This window comes from Cyanistes caeruleus, chromosome 4 (assembly GCF_971803275.1).
Source record: "Cyanistes caeruleus chromosome 4, bCyaCae1.hap1.1, whole genome shotgun sequence".
Classification (NCBI taxonomy): Eukaryota; Metazoa; Chordata; class Aves; order Passeriformes; family Paridae; genus Cyanistes; species Cyanistes caeruleus.
In genome coordinates, this window is record NC_141704.1 from 10,927,781 (window position 1) to 10,946,420 (window position 18,640).

Genomic DNA, 18,640 nt, shown 5'->3' on the forward strand with positions numbered 1-18,640 from the left:
AGAGAGAGGCTGGTCTGACCCAGAGCAGCCGTTCTGTTTCTCAGTGTGAAGCCTGGTCCAGTCAATGGAGCCAGCCTTGCTGAGCTCAGCCCTTCTCAGGGCAGATATCCCCCAGGAATCACTGACTCTGCTGTCCTTCCTACAGGCCAAAACTCAGTGAATCACACTTCAGCTGCTAATGTCAGGTTGTGAAAAGTTCCATGCCTGAGGCTCCTCTGCTGTGCTGGTGAAACCTCTGCTGCTCCATGTTGATGCTGCTCCCTCGTGCCATCCCCTGCTCACTGACACAAGACAAAATGTGTCTGGGCAAGGAATTGATCTAATGGTGAGTCAAGAAACCATTAGGGCAAAGTCTAATGCAAATTGATACCTGCCATATCTGTCTGATGGGTTATGGCTGTCATGTTTCTCATTAACCTGTGTGTGTGTATATACATATATACATATGAATTAAAATTTTCATTAGCATAAATGTGTATGCATCAAACACTATATCTGTGCACTCATACTGTATCTGAGAAGATAGAAAATATATATTTCTATATGCAGGTATCTGCTTGCTGCATGGTTTTATAAGAGAAACAATAGTTTTATGGACTTTGTTTTCTTTTGTGGTAACATTTCCTAGAATTGTAGAGTACATATAAAGAATGTCTTCCTAATCTCATTATCTGTTATGTGTAAATGGGGAAGGGGAAGGGGAAGGGGAAGGGGAAGGGGAAGGGGAAGGGGAAGGGGAAGGGGAAGGGGAAGGGGAAGGGGAAGGGGAAGGGGAAGGGGAAGGGGAAGGGGAAGGGGAAGGGGAAGGGGAAGGGGAAGGGGAAGGGGAAGGGGAAGGGGAAGGGGAAGGGGAAGGGGAAGGGGAAGGGGAAGGGGAAGGGGAAGGGGAAGGGGAAGGGGAAGGGGAAGGGGAAGGGGAAGGGGAAGGGGAAGGGGAAGGGGAAGGGGAAGGGGAAGGGGAAGGGGAAGGGGAAGGGGAAGGGGAAGGGGAAGGGGAAGGGGAAGGGGAAGGGGAAGGGGAAGGGGAAGGGGAAGGGGAAGGGGAAGGGGAAGGGAAGGGAAGGGAAGGGAAGGGAAGGAAAGGAAAGGAAAGGAAAGGAAAGGAAAGGAAAGGAAAGGAAAGGAAAGGAAAGGAAAGGAAAGGAAAGGAAAGGAAAGGAAAGGAAAGGAAAGGAAAGGAAAGGAAAGGAAAGGAAAGGAAAGGAAAGGAAAGGAAAGGAAAGGAAAGGAAAGGAAAGGAAAGGAAAGGAAAGGAAAGGAAAGGAAAGGAAAGGAAAGGAAAGGAAAGGACTCAAGTTGGGCTAATATAAATATTTAACTAAGTTCTAAACTGATTTCTGTTAAAAAAAAGTGGAACAGCTTTCTCTCTTTTATGACCACTTTCATTTGGAAGGTTCTGTTTTCACTCTTCACAGAGTGATTAGTAGACTTCAATAGAAAAAAGATATAACTGTTGCATATTAAATTCATAAGATACGACCTTAATTTGAATTTAAATTGGTTTTATAAAGGTGAATTCACTTTGCAGTCTGATACATTTGGATCTCAGAGTACAAGGGCTTGCACACTTCATTTCTCATTACAGAAGTGAGGCCTTTAGTTGAGGTTTTTTCCCTTTGTAGACGAAAAGAAAGAAAAATGAAACAAAGCACACTTCAGTAGAATAACTACAATGATGTGAATGATGCCACAGGAGACAGAGATCAGAGATCATAGTTCTAGTAACATTTCACTTAGGTCTTACATCTTTATTATACTCTACTATTGAAAAAAAGCCTTTCATGACTGCGACTTCCTATCAGATGAGTTTTTACACAGTGTATTTAACATTTTCTCCTAATTATTGAAGAGCTACTGCCATTAAATAGTCCGTGACATGTTTTTAGCTCTTTGAATATCAATAACAGGATCTGGGTGACAATTTTTATCAAAGGTTCATTAATGTGTAGTTTTCAGTCACTGCCAGAATTTCAAGCTGTGGTGCAGGCACTGTTAGGAGGAAAGTATAGCAGTATGTAAAGGGCCATCTGAAGAGATGAATTCCTCTTTCAGGGCAGGAATACAGCTGCTTTATCATTCTTCACCAGCTTCAGCTAGGGGTAAAGATGACATAAGATACTGATTATTTCAGTTTGCTGTAGTCCAGATAAAAAGTGGATCAGTTGAGATAAAAAGAATCAGATTCTCACTCTTTTCAATTTCTGTTGGTAAGAGCAGGATTTCAACTGTTTCTTACTTCCCATCTCCCTATAAAAGTATGGAGATTTTTTTTTATTCTTATCTGTAGGCTAAAATCAAAACACTAAGCAAGGTATCCTACAGAGGAAGGTCACAGTTTCTAAATGTTTTTATTTACTAAGCAAAATTGTCTAGAACAAAGCAAAATTAAGTCAATGGATGTCTTGTAACATTTCTTGTGTTGGAAAGATAATCCACTTCAGCACAATTTCTCACTGGAAAAGGAAAGTCTATTCAGTCACAGTAGGGATTTTTGCTCTGGCAGGAGATACCAGTGTAGCAACAGCTGCAAGACAGTCATCCTGAAGAACCCTAAAGAAGACAAGGTAATGAAGAGGAACAGTAACAGTGTAATAATACACATCACAGTAGTTTCACTGTTTGTGCTAGTGGGAAATATTGCTCTGTCTGCAGACACCTCCTCATTCCATTTCTCATTTTCATTGCATTTCTCATTTTCATTGCATTTCTCAGCAATACCATGTACTCCTTGGACAGAGATGTTGACCTGAAGCTCCCTCTCAGAGATCCCTTACAAAGATACATCCCAAATTTCTGAAAATTGAAGGACTTATATTTTTGGGTGAGTTACACTCTATGCCTTCTTAGGTCTCAGGAAAGTGAGAGAGAGAGAGAGAGAAAGATGCATCTTAGATTTAAGATAATCAAGCTAACAAGTTCTCAGTCTCCATGTGCCCATCTCCCCCTGCTAACACAAGGAAAATGTACTTAGATTTCATCTGACAACATCCTGGCAGTAACTCTGGGAGATGCTCCCTGCTTAGTGCAAACCTAAGTGTGTTGTGCTTTTGGAAGGCAGCTGCAATGCCAACATATCATTGAACTACACATGGCAATATCACTAAGTCTGTGGTTTCCAAATAAGAAGAGGGTAAAAAGGACAGTATTATCACAAGGATAAAACCAGGAGGTGAATGGAATATACTTCTTCTAACTTTTGCAATATGGAAGTTAAGAGCTTATCATAGAAACCAACAGTGATTTCAGACACTTTTAATTTACTACCAAGAAGGAAGCACAGTATAGGCTGGGAATGAATCTCAGCAAATCAATCATCTTGCTGTGTAGGATTGCAATGAGGAGTTTAGAGGTCAGGGTAGATGCATTTAGTGTACTCTAGTGGACTCTGACACTTTCACAGTCATCCAGGTTAGCTAGTCAAACACTCCTGAAACTGCTGAAGGAATCCTTTTTACCTACTCTGAAATGCTTTTATTTTGAATTGGAAAGAATTGGGTCACAGTGTACAGATTATTCATACATATTCCAGTTGTGCCTGTAGAGGAAGCAACAGTTTTACCAAAGGGATTATGTGTTATTGCATGCAGGGAGCAGGCAAGGAAATGGTTAAAGTTGACTGCAAAAACAAGGAGTCTGCAGCTGATGAGTTATTGCATGCAGAGAAAGTGAACATCTAGTGAATAGCTCTTCCCTTGGTGCAGTTCACAGAGGTAAAGCTGTGTTGTTTTTATTGCCTGCATTATCTAAACAGTGTATCTTCAAAGCTGTACAGAAAGAGGTGAAACACAGATCTTACAAATTTTAAAGTCTCCTTTGATTTTTGCTCCATTTCTTAGTTCTGTAGGAGAATTTGCCAGTAGCACAGAGGCAAAACAGACTTTTAATGAACCTTTGTTTACAGGCCTGCAAATCAGCAGGACTCAGCTACAAATCCATTCCCCAGCAGTGTGAGCCCTTGATGGTTGCCATGCTTACATTTCAGACCAGCACCCCCCTTTAAATGGGAAGGGGTGCTGCTTGATTGCATTTCCCAGTAATGTAGTGGCAACAATGGTGAAAACAGACTTTCTAATCAGTCTCCTCTAGCATCACCCCGGACTGCTGCTAGCGCTTCCTCTTGGCATTCCAGGAGGAAGGTGCACACCTGTAGGTCAACACAGACGTTCACATTTTTAATTCACTGAGGACAGGATGTTTCACCTCACAGAGTTCCCATAATCACCTACCTTTCCTCTTTAGCCAATCAGTTATATGCAATTCTTTCTGCATCATGCTAAATGACATTACTTATCTGCAGGCATGTTCCACAAAACTTGATTAGTTTTGGTATATCAGAAAACTGGAGAGAAGTAATATATTTTCTATCAGTATCTTAAATAGATCTTCAGTTCCACTACACACATACAGAATTTGGGAGGAATTTCAAATTCAATCTAACAGAGTAGAAAGTGTCTATTTAATTCAAATTTCTGATAGGTAGCATATGCACTACAAATAAAGCTTGTTCTCCTTTCACTGCTTTATATTCAATGTAGCAAATATTGTTAAAGTTTTTATAAAAGAAAAAAACATGTCATGAAAGCATCTCTTTACAAGACTGGGTTATAGTACTGTCTTAATTGTTTATATTACAAAACTCTTAATATATCTTAACCGATTAAATACACTATAAAAAAAAGACTTAAAGTCTTTTACCCTAAGGAGATTACAAGTGAGCCACATAAAGATGACTTTTTCACTTCTGTGTATAATAGATTAAGCTATTAAGTTTATATATAAGGTTATATATGAGGTTTTGCCACTCCCTCTTATCTCCTCTAAAAGCAGGGTCACTGTTGGGCGCAAGGAGGGGCAGAGAGGAAATGTGGTTATAAAAATGTGCACTTAGCTAAGCCACAGCTCTGAATTTCCCAGAGGATACTCTGGCCAGCAGATGCACTTACGAGCAGTGTCAAGCTGCCCAGACCAGCTCACAAGCCAGTGTTGGGCAGAGGACCAGGAAGCCATAACTTTCTGCTTATGGCTTTTGCTGAGGAAGTAGAAATTTGGCCCATTATAATAAAAGATGTACTATGTACATTTTTGGTATCATTATTGTTTAGGAAAGTTACTGATGAAGCATGTTTGATTCAATTGAAGGAGTCTTGAAGAGCATCCTCCATCTAATTTTTCTGTACTGTTTTCCTGTGGGTTTCTTCTATAAAACATTATTTTGATTGCTGAAAGGTTGGTTTTTTTCCCCTGAATTAATACCAGTAACATGCTCACATGCTTGTCCTGTCATTACATGCTCCAACTCTCTTGTAGCCCACTTTAGTCACTGGAAGCTTCTCTAAAGTCTCCCTGGAGCCTTCTCTCTCCAGGCTGAACAACCCCAACTGTCTCAGCCTTTCTTCTCGAACAGGTGCTCCAGCCTGCTGGCCATCTTCATGACTTCCTCTGGACTCACTCCAGAGTTTCATGTCCACCTTAAATTTCATTAATAAAAGATCTCAAGGTCTTGGACTGGGCAGAATAATTCCTTTAACGTGTAGCATACATCTTTATACTGTTTTGAAAGCTTTTTCATTGTGACAGTGGCATCTCTAGAGACTATTTTTGGGCTTGCTGGAGATGCTAATGGTAGTGTTTGTTTTAGATAGCTGGCTTTCTTCCAATTAATTATAGCTCTTTATGAATCATTTTGTTTGGAAATCTCTGACAGAGATTACATGAGCATGACAGAAGGTATTCAGAAAGAACTTAGCAATTATAAATTGTCAAATGCTATTAGAAGGAATTGTCAACATCCTTGCTACAGGCAGATACAATCTTTTAAATGCACCCCAGCACAGCAACAGTCTGGTAATAGTCCACTTAGTGTGTGATTTTAGCCTTGGTGAGAAAGTATTAGGATTTTAAATGGCTGTAACATAAAATGCCATAACTGTAACCAGTATCTGATTCAGGCATCACTGAATGGGTTGTGACAGGTGATACAAGCAGCAGTTGCTGTAGGAACCATTCATTTGGATTTTGGTACTGCATTACAGCACATCTACAGGTGGTTTTGGGAATCCTTTCAAATTCCTTGAGTAGCATATTCCATATTAATGGTTAGTTGAACCAGAAAAATGAAAGATGCTTGATGCTTGAATGTTACTGATATGCAAAAACAGAGAGGAAATAGGTCTTTCTTATCAGGAGTGTGGTATACATAAACTGCAAAGGAATTTAAATTGTGATCAATTTCATCTTCAGGCTCATGACAATCTTTACATGTTAACCTTGTACATCACTTTATACAGTCAACAACATCTACTTTCCTACCCATTTTGAAATGCAGGGTCCAAAAATATTAGAATCTCAAAAATAATTATCATTACTAAATTTGGCTTCTTTTTCTGAGGAAAATCAGACAAAAATTATAACAAAGGCCTTTTGACTACGTATTTTGGCAGGCAGGGACTGTGAACAGTTTCTGCACATCAGCTTTGTCTTTAGGGCTAAAAAAGGGGCAAGTGTAGGTCCAAGCCCTGTACATGCTGCACTACAGAAATGACAGCAGGTGTTGACACAATTATTTTTGAAGCCAACTGTCCCCACTGTACATCAGCTTCCAAAGTTTGCTGTCTGGATATCACACCAAGCACTTCACATGTTCACTACACCCTCACTGAAATGTATAAATAACCAGATCTCCCTCTGGACATCTGCTGAGGAACAAAATTCACCCTGTGAAAACATGTGGAAATTAAATGCTTATACCAGGACTGAAGTCTCTGCTTCCTGCCCTCAGATGTGGCCATGGTTGTCAAGAGGTAAATTAAGACATAATGTTTTAAATTTGGTTCCTCTGCTCCACTCACTGAGTCCCTCCCACCCTCAATTTCTTTACTTTCCAGGCTTCCAAGTCCATACACTGAGGAAAAGCTTGCAAAGGAACACTGAAATAATCTATCCTGTGGGATATTCACTTTTGAGAGCGAGCCCCAGGGGATTTCCCAGGGGAGGGAGAGGGTGCCAGTTTGCTTGGGATCCCTAATTATAAAGCTTTCCAGATCTGCCTTCCTCCACAGGTTATGCTCAGTCATAAAGGAAATGCAAATGGGAATTTACCTGAAATGACAACATTCTTTTTCAACTTACATGTACCACTACAAAAATATTCTCTACAGATCTTCTAATCCAATATTTTAAATCCTTTATGAGTGACTTGAATTCCCTGCACAAAGCACTAGGATTAGCACTCCTAGGTTCTAAAACAACACACAGGCAGCAACTCACTCCCATTAAAAGCCTAACTAAAGTACAACAGGAGCTGATCACGACTCACTTTCAGGGGTTTTATTTTCAGCCCTGCCAAGTCCCTTACCTCACATTGTTCCTCTGGTTTGGGGAAGCTCATCTAGGCATTCCTTGAGGCTTGCACTTGCATGTGGCAAGGTTTTATTCCCTGCTGGTGCATCAGGGAAGCTTAAGGGCCAGAGCCAAACAACTTTTTTAAAATGGGAGACTACCTCTGAGATTGAGAGATTCAAGTTCCTTTCATCATGACTGGTTACCTATGGCTGGTCTAGACACAGAACTGAAAATACTTGCTTCAGCACATGTTTTCCTGTGATCAAGAGAAGCAGACACACTTCCAGATAGATTTCAGTTTTAGTTGTCTGACTCATCTGATCTGAGAAACCTTTTAGCTCAGATAGCTCTTCCTGCCTCACCACTGAGCACATCTTGGGGCTGAGTGTCTGAGCTCCCTGGTGGCTCCTCTTGCCCCTCCTGTTAATGACCCCATCCTGGAGCAAGAGCCAGAGCAGAGCTCAGCATCTGTGAGAGGGACCTGCAGGATTCTCCTCTTTTGCATTTACACACTGAGGGAATCACGAATAACAAAATGCAACAACCACTTCCTTTCTCAGTTCCTTCTTCCTGAATATTAATTTGTCCTTTGGTAGCAGGCCAGGAATTCCTACATGTGAAACAGAACAATATCCCTGCTGTCACTGATTTAGTGTCACAATTCCTATTAAATTAAGCGCCGTACTTCTAGCCTTGGAATGTGGGTGCCAATCACAGGCTGAGTTTTCCATGCTATCTGTTCTGTATTATCTACATCACAGACATTCACCAATGCTCAGATATGGCATCCAATTTACTCTCTGTAGGCAATTAGAGCAGGTACAAGAGAAAGGACAAATTTAAACTAAGTAATTTTAATGTGACTAGCATTTGAAGATTCATCAATACAATTTACATCCCAGGAGCTTTCAGAGTGTGAGAATTCCCTAAAGAATCTATCTGGGTGAATTAACTTCAGGAAAAGCATCTTCAGGCTGTTGATCAAACATCCAGTCATATATTTCTCTGTCAAGTTAGGTTTTGGCTGCAACTTTCAGGACACTGAAGAGAAAGATTTTTGTAAAATGACATTTTTTCCAAGCTTCTATTTCACCTTCCTTGTTTCTGAAACCCTCATTTGAAACCCAGGAGACATTTTCCACTGAAGGAAAACTTCACTTGATTCACAATAGGGCACTAGTGAAACTGGAATGTGGGGCTGATTGAAAACCTTTGGGAATGAAAAATTGGAATGTTATTAAAACCTACTGATTCTAGTATGCCAAGAGCATTCCCTTTCACTGTGGCAACCTAAAGTCAGAGCCTGCTGGGAATCAAGTCCACTAACATTAAGGACTTTTCCCTGTGAACAAACTGTGGGAGTGATTGTTCTCTGGCCATCCATGGAAAATACTCAGTGTTAATTAGGTTGTGCAGCAGCTCTCTGCAGCCTCTTGGGCACTTTCTACATAGGACAAAACAAAACCTAGAAGTACCTTTTGTCAGGCTGACTAAATCCCAGGAAAATCCCTGCCTACAGGTAGGTGGCAGGCTCTCTCCTATCTGCCTCCCCAAACGAATTACAAAGCCTTCTTCAAAGAGCCAGGGATGGGCTGTGTCCAGCCGGGAGGTGATGATTCACAAGCAGCTGGGACCAGCTTCTGAGCTGCAACACAAAAGCCTCAAGGAAACCTTTCTTTCCTGTTACTTACACTCAGAAATGGAATTTTGTTGATGAGTAATCAGCAAATATGAGAGAAAATCTAGTGAGAAACAGTGTAATTCCATAGTTCAGAGAACTGCATCAGGTATAGGGAAGAATAGGTAACAACAGGCATCTTAATTCTAGAAACTATGTTTCTGAGAAATTCTCATAAGCATTCAGTTTCTTTTCATGCTGTGTTTTAAATTTTCTACAATTTTGACTTCTCTGCATGTGTGTTTTTCTGATGAGCATAGAAGGTGAGAGATGTCAGACTGATGCTGACAGAGGTACAAATCCTCTGTTTAGGCATTGCTGGCTGACTGTCACCCCTTTCTATCCACCCTTAATAAGATAAAAATCCCACTGCACTTTTCCTAGTAAGGCATGCCTCTTTGGTCCAGAAATAGCATGGAGAGTGATCACTTCCTCCCACTGCCTGCTCACAGTGCTTCACGGCAGTGTGGGTGACAAACAGGTACTGGTGCCTCTGTTCCGTCAGGAGAGTCTTCATTACGTGGCAAAAAATGTCAGAAACACCGGAATTCATCTCATTAAATGCAGGCATCCCAGGCACAGAGCCAGTCATTTTGGCTGTTTAGTTCATGGAGAGAAAGAATCAATTTTGAAGCAGTCTAATAAAGATAAAATAGGCCAGGTGACAGCTTCAAAAATACCTATTTTCCTGGTTTGGTTTTTGCAGGAACTCCAAGGGTGATTAGCTGTGATGGAAGCAGCCATACTGAAGACAACAAGGGTAAGAGGATACTAATCACATTGCTTTTGATAATAATTCGAGATGAGATGACTCCTTATTTTCTTCTATCCCCTCAAATACCTACGACTTAGCTCACTTTGAGCAGTGGCTTGGGAAAGGATTTGCATTAAAGTCAAGACACCTTTTTTGTGGGAACATATTGAGAAAAGGATGTGGGAAAAAAATGTGAAAGCCCTCACCTCTGCTCATTCCTGCAGAGGAGAAGGAGAAGCCACTGTAGACAGCAATGGGAGTACCAGCAAATATCAGCAGAGAACTGTGCTGTGGGTCAAGTCAGCATCCTGGGAAAGACTTTGGCAGTCCAGTAAGATGTAGGAGGACCACAGACAGTTCTGCTCTGTCTGACTGGCACATGGCCCTTTGCAGGCCTCTAACAGCAGCTGAAGGAGGACAGCAGGGGGGTCTGCCTGGACTTCAGTGATACCAACCAGTTAGGGCTCCAGCTTTGATGCTCTGAAGCTGCTGTTCCTGTTCTGTCACACAATTAAACACATCAGAGAGAAGATGAGCTTTGAGATTTGATTCTTAATACATCATGGTGTATCAGTAATCAGTATCAGGCAAAAAAGAAAAAAAAAATGTGGGGAGGCAAGCATAAAAGAGAGGATCAGGAAAGATAAGTGCAGGTCTTGATCAAGGTGGCACTCAGCATGTTCTTCCAGTGTCCACATTGTCTTTCAGGAGCCATCAGTTTCAAGACATCAATTTTATTTGAGGCCTTAGTCCAGCAAATTGCTAATGCAGATTTTCTCCCTTCTGACAGTTAGTCTTATTGATGTTGAAATGTTTTGAAGTTCATTTTACTGCCTTTTTGTTAATTTCCTGCTGTAGTTAGTCTAGCTTTTTACATCAAGATATTTCAGCCCTTTCTCAAAGCATACCCATTAGTGGGGTTTTTTTCAATTTTTTTCAAATTCCAGTTTCATCTTTAAAAATTAATGAATTGAAATAAATTTGTGCTGCACTGCTAATAAATATCTCAAAGTCTGAAAGCAGCATTTGCATAGTAAAAGTCCCCAGTTTCCCCAGTAACAAAACTATGAGGTGCAAACAGTAATTACAGAATTTTGGCTATCTTTCTAAGCCACTCTGCAATATGACATAATTTGAAAATGAGACTGAAAAAGCATGTAAAGAAACAGATATTTTGTGTGTACAAGCAGCCATATTTTTTACAGGTACAGTGCAACAGGCTCAGCATCACCCACAGGCATTAGTAAATCATGGTATCAGAAACATGGAAAATCTTCAGTTGGTAGAAACTCACAAGCAGGAAAGCCTGAATCTCAAGTAAGCTGCAAAAGTGTACTATTGACATCAGTGACAAATTGTTCACCCTTTACTGGTGTCTATAAATGCATAACTGAAGGTTTCATCTCATGCACATCCACCACATCTGGTTTTCATAAACACACCTCATCTATATTGCAGGTAGACTCATAAAATATCTTATTTTGAAAGAGGTCAAGTGTGTATGTGAAGTTTGTGTTATCCATATGTGTTTTTACAAATCAAGATAAGACTTAATCTTCAACCTGTATTCTGGAAAATAAGAATACCTTGATCTTTAAGAATCTGGTCTCCATTAAATTTTAAAGTGGCAATAGATTTCTTTGAAGTACAGATGTGTTCTAAGTCTTGATTAACCTGGTTCCTTTCATCACATCTTGACTCCCTTTGCATCCACAAAGACCATCCCAATACCCAAAAAAGGACTCTGGAAGGGAGTTGAAGAGCCCTAGTCATTTAAATGTCTACTGTTACATGTCTGTGAACAGAATAATCCTCTCATCCTTTTCTTTCCAGCCTCATTTCAGTCAGTGCCAGCCAAAGCAGCCACTGTTTGGGAGTGCTGGGGCAGAGCTGATCCCTGTGCCAGGGCTGCAATCATTGGGTGCTGGCAGAGAAATGTTCCCTTGAATTGTGACACAGCCATTTTCATCTCACAGGATGAGATACAGGAGAGGTCAGTGTAATCACCATAACCTACTCCACACATCTTCTGCATCGTGAATGCTTTTCTTTCATCTTCCCCAGAGCTGTATCATTTTGGTACTGAATTGGTCACTACCTGCCATTTACTTGAAAAACTCACAAATTCAAGGCTGTGAGATCTTGCTGATATGTTTGCCTGCTTGGGAAGTGTCTTTCTGTAAAAGACAGGAGCCCACTCTCGTACTGACTCATGACAACCTTCACATTTGTGTTTACATTCTTCAGGCAACCATCAGAAAACATGCTGAAAAACAGAGGCCATAGAGGAGGACAAAAATCTGTAAAATTATCTGGGTTACAATTATCAGCCTCAAACAGTTCATGCTTTATTTCTAACCTGCAGTACCAGCTGAGAGCCTGGAGACATCAATATTTTCTACCTTTAATTTAATCACTTCCTGTGCACTGAATAATATTATATCTCTTTGCAGGCTAGATATTAGCAACACCATTAACTAATCATTAACTAATACTTTCAAATAAGATTTGATTCAGAATTTTGTGCCTTTAGAATAAATAAATAATATCTTATCATTATCATTATCTTACCATTAACAATCTTGCTTTTTAATATAATTTACTACATAATAAACAATTTTATGTCTTCTTAATGGCACTCATCTATTAAAATAACAAAATTCAGGTAAAAAATTTGGAAAAAAATACATGAAAGGATCTGTTATAGAGCAAGTAAAAATTACATAAGGGGCAAGAAACTTTTAATCTTTGGAAATTCTCTTGAAATGCAATAAATTCATTATATCACTGTCTAGTTCATAATTGGTTGTCCCTGGAAGGGGAGATTTTGGGAACTGTAAGACTCACAGAATGAAACTATGATGAAATACCTGTAGGGATACTAAACATTTTGATTCCTTTTGTGGTTATTTTTTAATCTCAAATCAATAATATGATATCCCCAGAGTGTCATACTTTAGCACAGATGATCTCATCACTTTCTTCTTTCCTTTAACAGGAAAAATATTTAGAAACAATTCGATAAATGTAATGAAGCTAAACCTCAATAAAAGACTAAATTGTGCAGAATTTGATGTAAAATAATCTTGAAGAATTCATCAATCCAGTAGTAAACACATATCCATTTCTTCATTGTTCCATTGTGGAAAAGTGGATGCTGGCACATGGAGAGCTTGTATTTTAGCTTGTAAAGCTGGCTTTTATAATGGGTGGGTGTTGGGAGACCACAAACAAAGGGTCAGACAAGGAAACCAGAAAATTCACTGCCATGGAAGCAAAACTTAGGTGGAAATTACTTCCATAAGTGAGCATAGAATGAGTGGCTGCAAAAGAAAATCTGTAGTTAGTATTCCATGAATCACACACTGGTTTTATGAAAATAATGGAAGACTGAATTAGATTTGAGCACATGTGGTTTGTTCTCCTCAAATCTGTGAATTGGCCTGCACTGGATTGGGGTGTAGTGAAGAAATGCCAGAGTATATAGCCAGTATTTTGTGCTAGAATGCAGGTGAGGTTTGAGAATACAGCAGACCTAAGGAAGAAAGAAAAAAATCTACATGATTTCACACACATCTAATAAGCAGGCCCAGAAGGAGGATCACACCTCAGTCCCAGTGGCAGTCTCTCCCCGGAGCTGAGGAGTAGCACTGGTACCACACAGAATCAGCAATATGTGTTTTCATATAAATAAGCCACATCTGTGAGCACCACCTTTTCTGTACCTATCTTTTTATACATATGCCTCCCTGCCTTGGATGATTAAATCATTCTGATGGAGCTAGAAGCCTTTAGCCCTCCAGCTGCTGCAGAGACTGAAGTAACATTTTGAGAACGGGAAACAAACTGTGTGTCATCTGAACTATTTTGAAATATGCTGTTTCTTTTGCCGTTCACCTGCATTTCGGTGCTCCACGCCTGTTTATTTGTACCGGTCCCCTTTCAAGCAGAAACACTCTTGAGCACCTTGTCCACATAACCAAACCCTCTCTGACCAAAGAACTCCAGTGCATTTTTTCAAGGAATTTTCAAATCCTATAGTGGATCTTCTGCATTCCAGGGGGAACAGACCTCTGCCAGCACTCACCTTTATGTTTAGACTCGTAGCCTCCAGGAAACCACAGTGCCATTCTTGCACATTAACTCATTTGAAAAAGTTTTTTTTCTTTATGTGCAATGAAACAAAAGGTTAAGAACAGGAATGTTTGTAACTATCATATCAGTTTTCTCCTCATGTTTTTGTCAAAGGTTGCCCGCTTGCTGTTCCAGTAGAGTATGATACTTTCCGGTGCTTTCTATGTACAAAAGAGTTGCTGCAGGGACACCAGCCTTTTACAGAGAGACATTTATTCAATAGCTTTAAACATAAGAAGCAAAAACAACTGCTTTAAAACTAAATATCCTTTGCTTCAGGCAGTTGCTGTTTGAGAGGTAAATGAGGTCAAGAAGATGATGTGGTGTGTGTAAATTTAACAAGGCAGAACCTGGCAGAATAACTCATAGGCCTGGATCACCGAGTGCTGCTGTGTCCTTTGCCTGGATGCAAACTTTACATGAACAAAGGAAAAAAGGGATTTGTCTACTAAAAAATAGACTGTATTGAAAAATAGGTCAGCATGCCATGTGCAATTCATAATGCATATTACCTTAAGTATTCCTCAGGGCTTGACCCTGAAATGTGAAAGGCATTAAAAAAACAGTTCCAGGACAGAAAGGAGACAATACCTTCTGTATTTTCCTAGAATAAAGGTCTCCAATTCAGCCTTATTCCTGTACCACATCAGTGCATAATACTAAAAAATTCAGGGGCACACTGAAAGACAACTTCTAAAAGGAAGAACTCTTGTAAAGAAAGGGGCTGTCAAATCATCGTTTTTAAAAAAACAAAAAAACCGAAGTACATTTTTATTGTGATGAACACATAAGAATATCTCTTTTATTACTGTTGGGAAAACAGTGGAGCTGTACTTTCTCTGAATTAGTAGGTATTTAGACAGACCTGAGACTCACAAATAAAGAGCTGTAGATAGAATGAGTTTATGAAAGGTGAGATGAAGCATAACTTCTGCATTTCATACCATTCCAGTCCCTTTCCCATGAGTACTCAGATGACTGTGATTTTTCTAAATACTGTTTGAGAAGGAGGTTTTGCTCATAAAAATATGAATAATGATGTTTTTAAAATCTGTTCATTCCAAGAGCATGTGCTGCCCAGATTGCTCAGGAGCAGTAAAGGATACAACCAGACACCAAGTTAAACACAAAAAAGTTAGGATGTGACAGAAATAGGTAAACAACCCTGTTCAATGTCTTTATGTATTTGCAATATTAGATAATTTTAATTATATAATCCTAAATTTTCTTTCCCCCATAGATATTCCAGATAGCCACATTATAAGAGCTCAAAAATACCTGTTTATCATAAATTTGATACTGCTTAGAGGCATTTTTTTTGTTTTGCAGGTCAGATCCCTCATATTTCTGAAATATACAGCAATTTCAGAGGTTACAGAGCAATCCAGGCACTTCCCCTGACCACAGCGTGGTGGGGCCAGGAGGAAGCTCAGCTCTTTGTGAGACCTCAGGATCTTGCAGCACCACACCTCACCTGTCTTCACTAAAGACTGGCCAGGATTTCCCCTTTGAGCTTTGCTCACAAGAAGGACTGATTTAAATATTTATTCATGGTATGGAAACTGTGGAACAGAAGCAGTTCTTCAAGGTAGAACATATGATTTCAGCTCAGCATGAAGCAAAATAAATGTTTTCCAAAATAATATATCCACTAAGACTTTTTGATACCAATTAGGGTAAATTTTTACTTGCACACTATTAGGATATAAATCCTAGGTCATGTAAATGTTGAAAAAATTACGTGAGCCCAAGGGAGGTCTAGCAAAAGTCTACTGGTGACAAGAGATATACCTTAACCTTCTCAACATTTTTATAGCTGCTGTTGAAACATGTAAGATACTGTTCTGATCCCATTTCTACTACAGCTCCTGAAGATTTACAACAAATGAATGTTTTGCCAAAGGTAATTATTCTAGGAAAAACTCTATCAGTTTAATGGGGGAAGAAATTGAGTAGAATGCTTATTTTTTATGCTTCAAGAGGTCAAATATCTGCTTTCATTTGAGTGAATGGCTTTGGGGAGTTGTGGGCAGTTAGTTTTCAGTACAATCTATTTTATTCAGATATGAGATCTACAACACAAAAGAGGGAAAATTTAAGCACTGCATAATGTATGTCTAAATCAGGAAGAACATATATTATAAATTATTTTCTTAAAGGAAATTGATTCATATTTTCATTGTCCACATGAGATGATAATAAGACTTATCCCTTTTCCTTTCCTTTGACAAAGCCTGGTTTCAGTTTTACAGAGGATAAATAAGTGAGAGGGAAGTTAAATGATTTGCCCAAGGTCACATAAAAAACTGATAGTGGAATCAGAAATTGAACCTACATTATCTGATTCCCTGAAAGGTTTAGCTACTAATATGCCCACTTTTCCTATATATTTATTTTTATTTCACTTCTGTGTTTGACATTTCAGGCAGTATATTTTTACATCCTTTCTTTGTTAATCTTCATAAGCTTTACAGAGTCACAATAGCAGGACAGACACCATATCAAATATCTGCCATGTACAGGGCAATAGCTGCCCTCACCCAGGGCCCAGAGTTAGGCAAGAATAAATTAACACCATGTCCAATAATTCACTCATTTCTGCTACTTGATGTAATATATATGTCAACCAGAGGACTGATGGCTAACTTCAAATACAAAGAAAGACAACTCAAGGGCTTGGAACTGGGTTTTTTTCAAAATCCTTTGTATTTATTAGGGGTGGTTTTTCAGCAGATAATCAGCTAACTGGATTTGTTCATAACAGCCAGTCTCACACAGCTCTCAAACTCCTAAACATGAAAGAACTGGAAAATCTGTGTGACACAGGAAAAAAGAGTGTCATTTTTAATCTTCTCTTTCCAACCCAGCAAGGCAGGCAGTGTGACAGTCTCATTGGCCTCTGTGTGCAAATGAACACGACAGCTGAACTCACTTGTCCTTCAGCAGGGCAATGAAGGATGGGCTTGGCAGCTTTGCTGAACTGGGACTGTTTAGCTCAATGTGCTTGAAGCCCTTTTGAAGCAGGACTGCCCCAAATGTCCTGCCAGTGGATACATGAACTGAGAAGGATGAGGTTCATGGATCTCTTGGCAGATGGAATCCAGCATGGGATGGTCTTCAGCAGAAGGCCCTGCCCAGGACTTGCTGCGCGCAGTGCGGAGCATCCAGCCTGCCAACCTCAGCGACACAGAGCAGGGGTTAAGAGCCTGATCATACAAACTCAGCCAAAGCTCCAGACAGCCCTTGTAGGATTCCTAAACTCCAAAGCTTTCCTCAGCCGAAGACGACCTGGGCCTTAAAAGTGGTAGGTCTAACTTAGAAATACAAGACAAAACCTGGTGTTGGGGTGAAAGGGTTGAAAGCACAAGGATGTCAAAGAGTTAAATTCATTCAAGTGACCTTACAGCTGAGAGTGCTAAAAATGCCAGAGTGGGAAAAACCCTGATATTGAGCCTAGTGTTGTTCATCCTCTCCTTGTTTCAGAAGTAGAATTCTTGTGAAGATACAGCACATTCTCACAGACACTCTTGGGCCTCCTAATGGAGAGAGAGAGAGAGAAATCAAAAGCTCAGACACCACAAAATCAGAGCCTTGTGATAAAACTGCACGTTCATGAAGCCCTTAGATACAGTGGGGCAGGCAGGGGCTCACACACACACACTGCTAGGATGAACTGAGCCTACAGCAGCCTGTGTCCCTGTGTGCCTGTGGGCACTGGGGCGAGCTGAGCCTGAAGGAGGCTGTGACCCCACGTGTCTCTGCCACCTGGCCTTGTTAATAAGGCAATTAAATAAATCTTCTCCTCGCCTTTCAGCTGTGGTTTGGTGGTCACCCTGGTTACCTGCATGTGTGGATTCACATACCTTGGAAACAGCATCAAAATGTTGCATGGTATTGAACAGATCCTGGAGTTATCTTCTGTGTTTTGATTTGCTCCTTAAAACAAAAAAATCAATGATACCAGCCAGAAGAACCTTTATTTTAGATATTTATAGGTGTATCACTTTCAATATGTTTAATAAAATAGTCTTCTGCACAGACCAAGCATTTTTTATGGTTGTTTCAGCATGTTTTATTCCACCTTGGCACAGCAAATTTCCCTTAAAACAGAGATTGGTTTCAGTACTTCATCTGCACAGGGCAGTGTAACTTCAACTTATTATTTATGTATAATTGCAGTTTGCCTGAATTAGACTGTAATTACAGCCTAGAACCCACAATTCTGCATCCATTTCAACTTTCAGCATTTTTTTTTTATTGTTAAGATTTAGTTTCTATTTTTTCAGATTCTTTTGCACCAAGTAGAAAACCAGATGAATGTTTCTGAAGCTGTGTGTATAATTTAGGCTGTAATGCAAAAGTGTGTCACCTTTATCAATTTTTCACAGATCTTATAACAAAACATGGAAAGCTGATTTCTTTGCCGAATTCTTTCCCCCTTTTTAAAACATAAATTGTCTTGCCTTTTTTTAATGCAGACAGACAATGACCTTGTACTTTATATGGAGTGCTTCATCCTTGTAATCTCAGAGCACTTTATAAATAGATAGAAGACATCAAAGAAGGAAAAGAGTGCTCAAGGGCAGAAGCATCACACCATGGCTCTTATTAAGGTAGTAAACCATCCTTTACTTAAAGGGACCATCCCCTGTATCTTTTGTTTGTTAATAGAGTTGCTGCCTCCTCCAATTTACCTCATGTGTCATGGGACTAAAAGGAGAGCTGAATCAATC

At 39.8% G+C, this 18,640-nt stretch overlaps 2 long non-coding RNA genes across 3 annotated transcripts in view; one reads left to right on the forward strand and one right to left on the reverse strand.

Annotated features, from left to right (window-relative positions):
- Positions 1-17,959, forward strand: LOC111923302 (uncharacterized). 2 transcript variants are annotated; one of them, XR_015286104.1, is made up of 5 exons: positions 1-325; positions 2,713-2,821; positions 9,726-9,779; positions 11,607-11,766; positions 15,237-17,959. It is a non-coding gene; the product is annotated as an uncharacterized LOC111923302 (long non-coding RNA). The 2 variants fall into 2 exon arrangements; XR_015286105.1 differs by lacking the exon at positions 15,237-17,959 and adding an exon at positions 12,772-13,635.
- The window catches only part of LOC111923277 (uncharacterized), a 25,224-nt gene continuing 21,259 nt past the window's right edge, over positions 14,676-18,640 (reverse strand). The window contains exons 2-3 of the long non-coding RNA XR_002860988.2: positions 17,771-17,843; positions 14,676-17,443 (exon numbers count right to left, since the gene is read on the reverse strand). This is a non-coding gene — a long non-coding RNA (uncharacterized LOC111923277). The remainder of the gene's footprint in view (positions 17,444-17,770; positions 17,844-18,640) is intronic.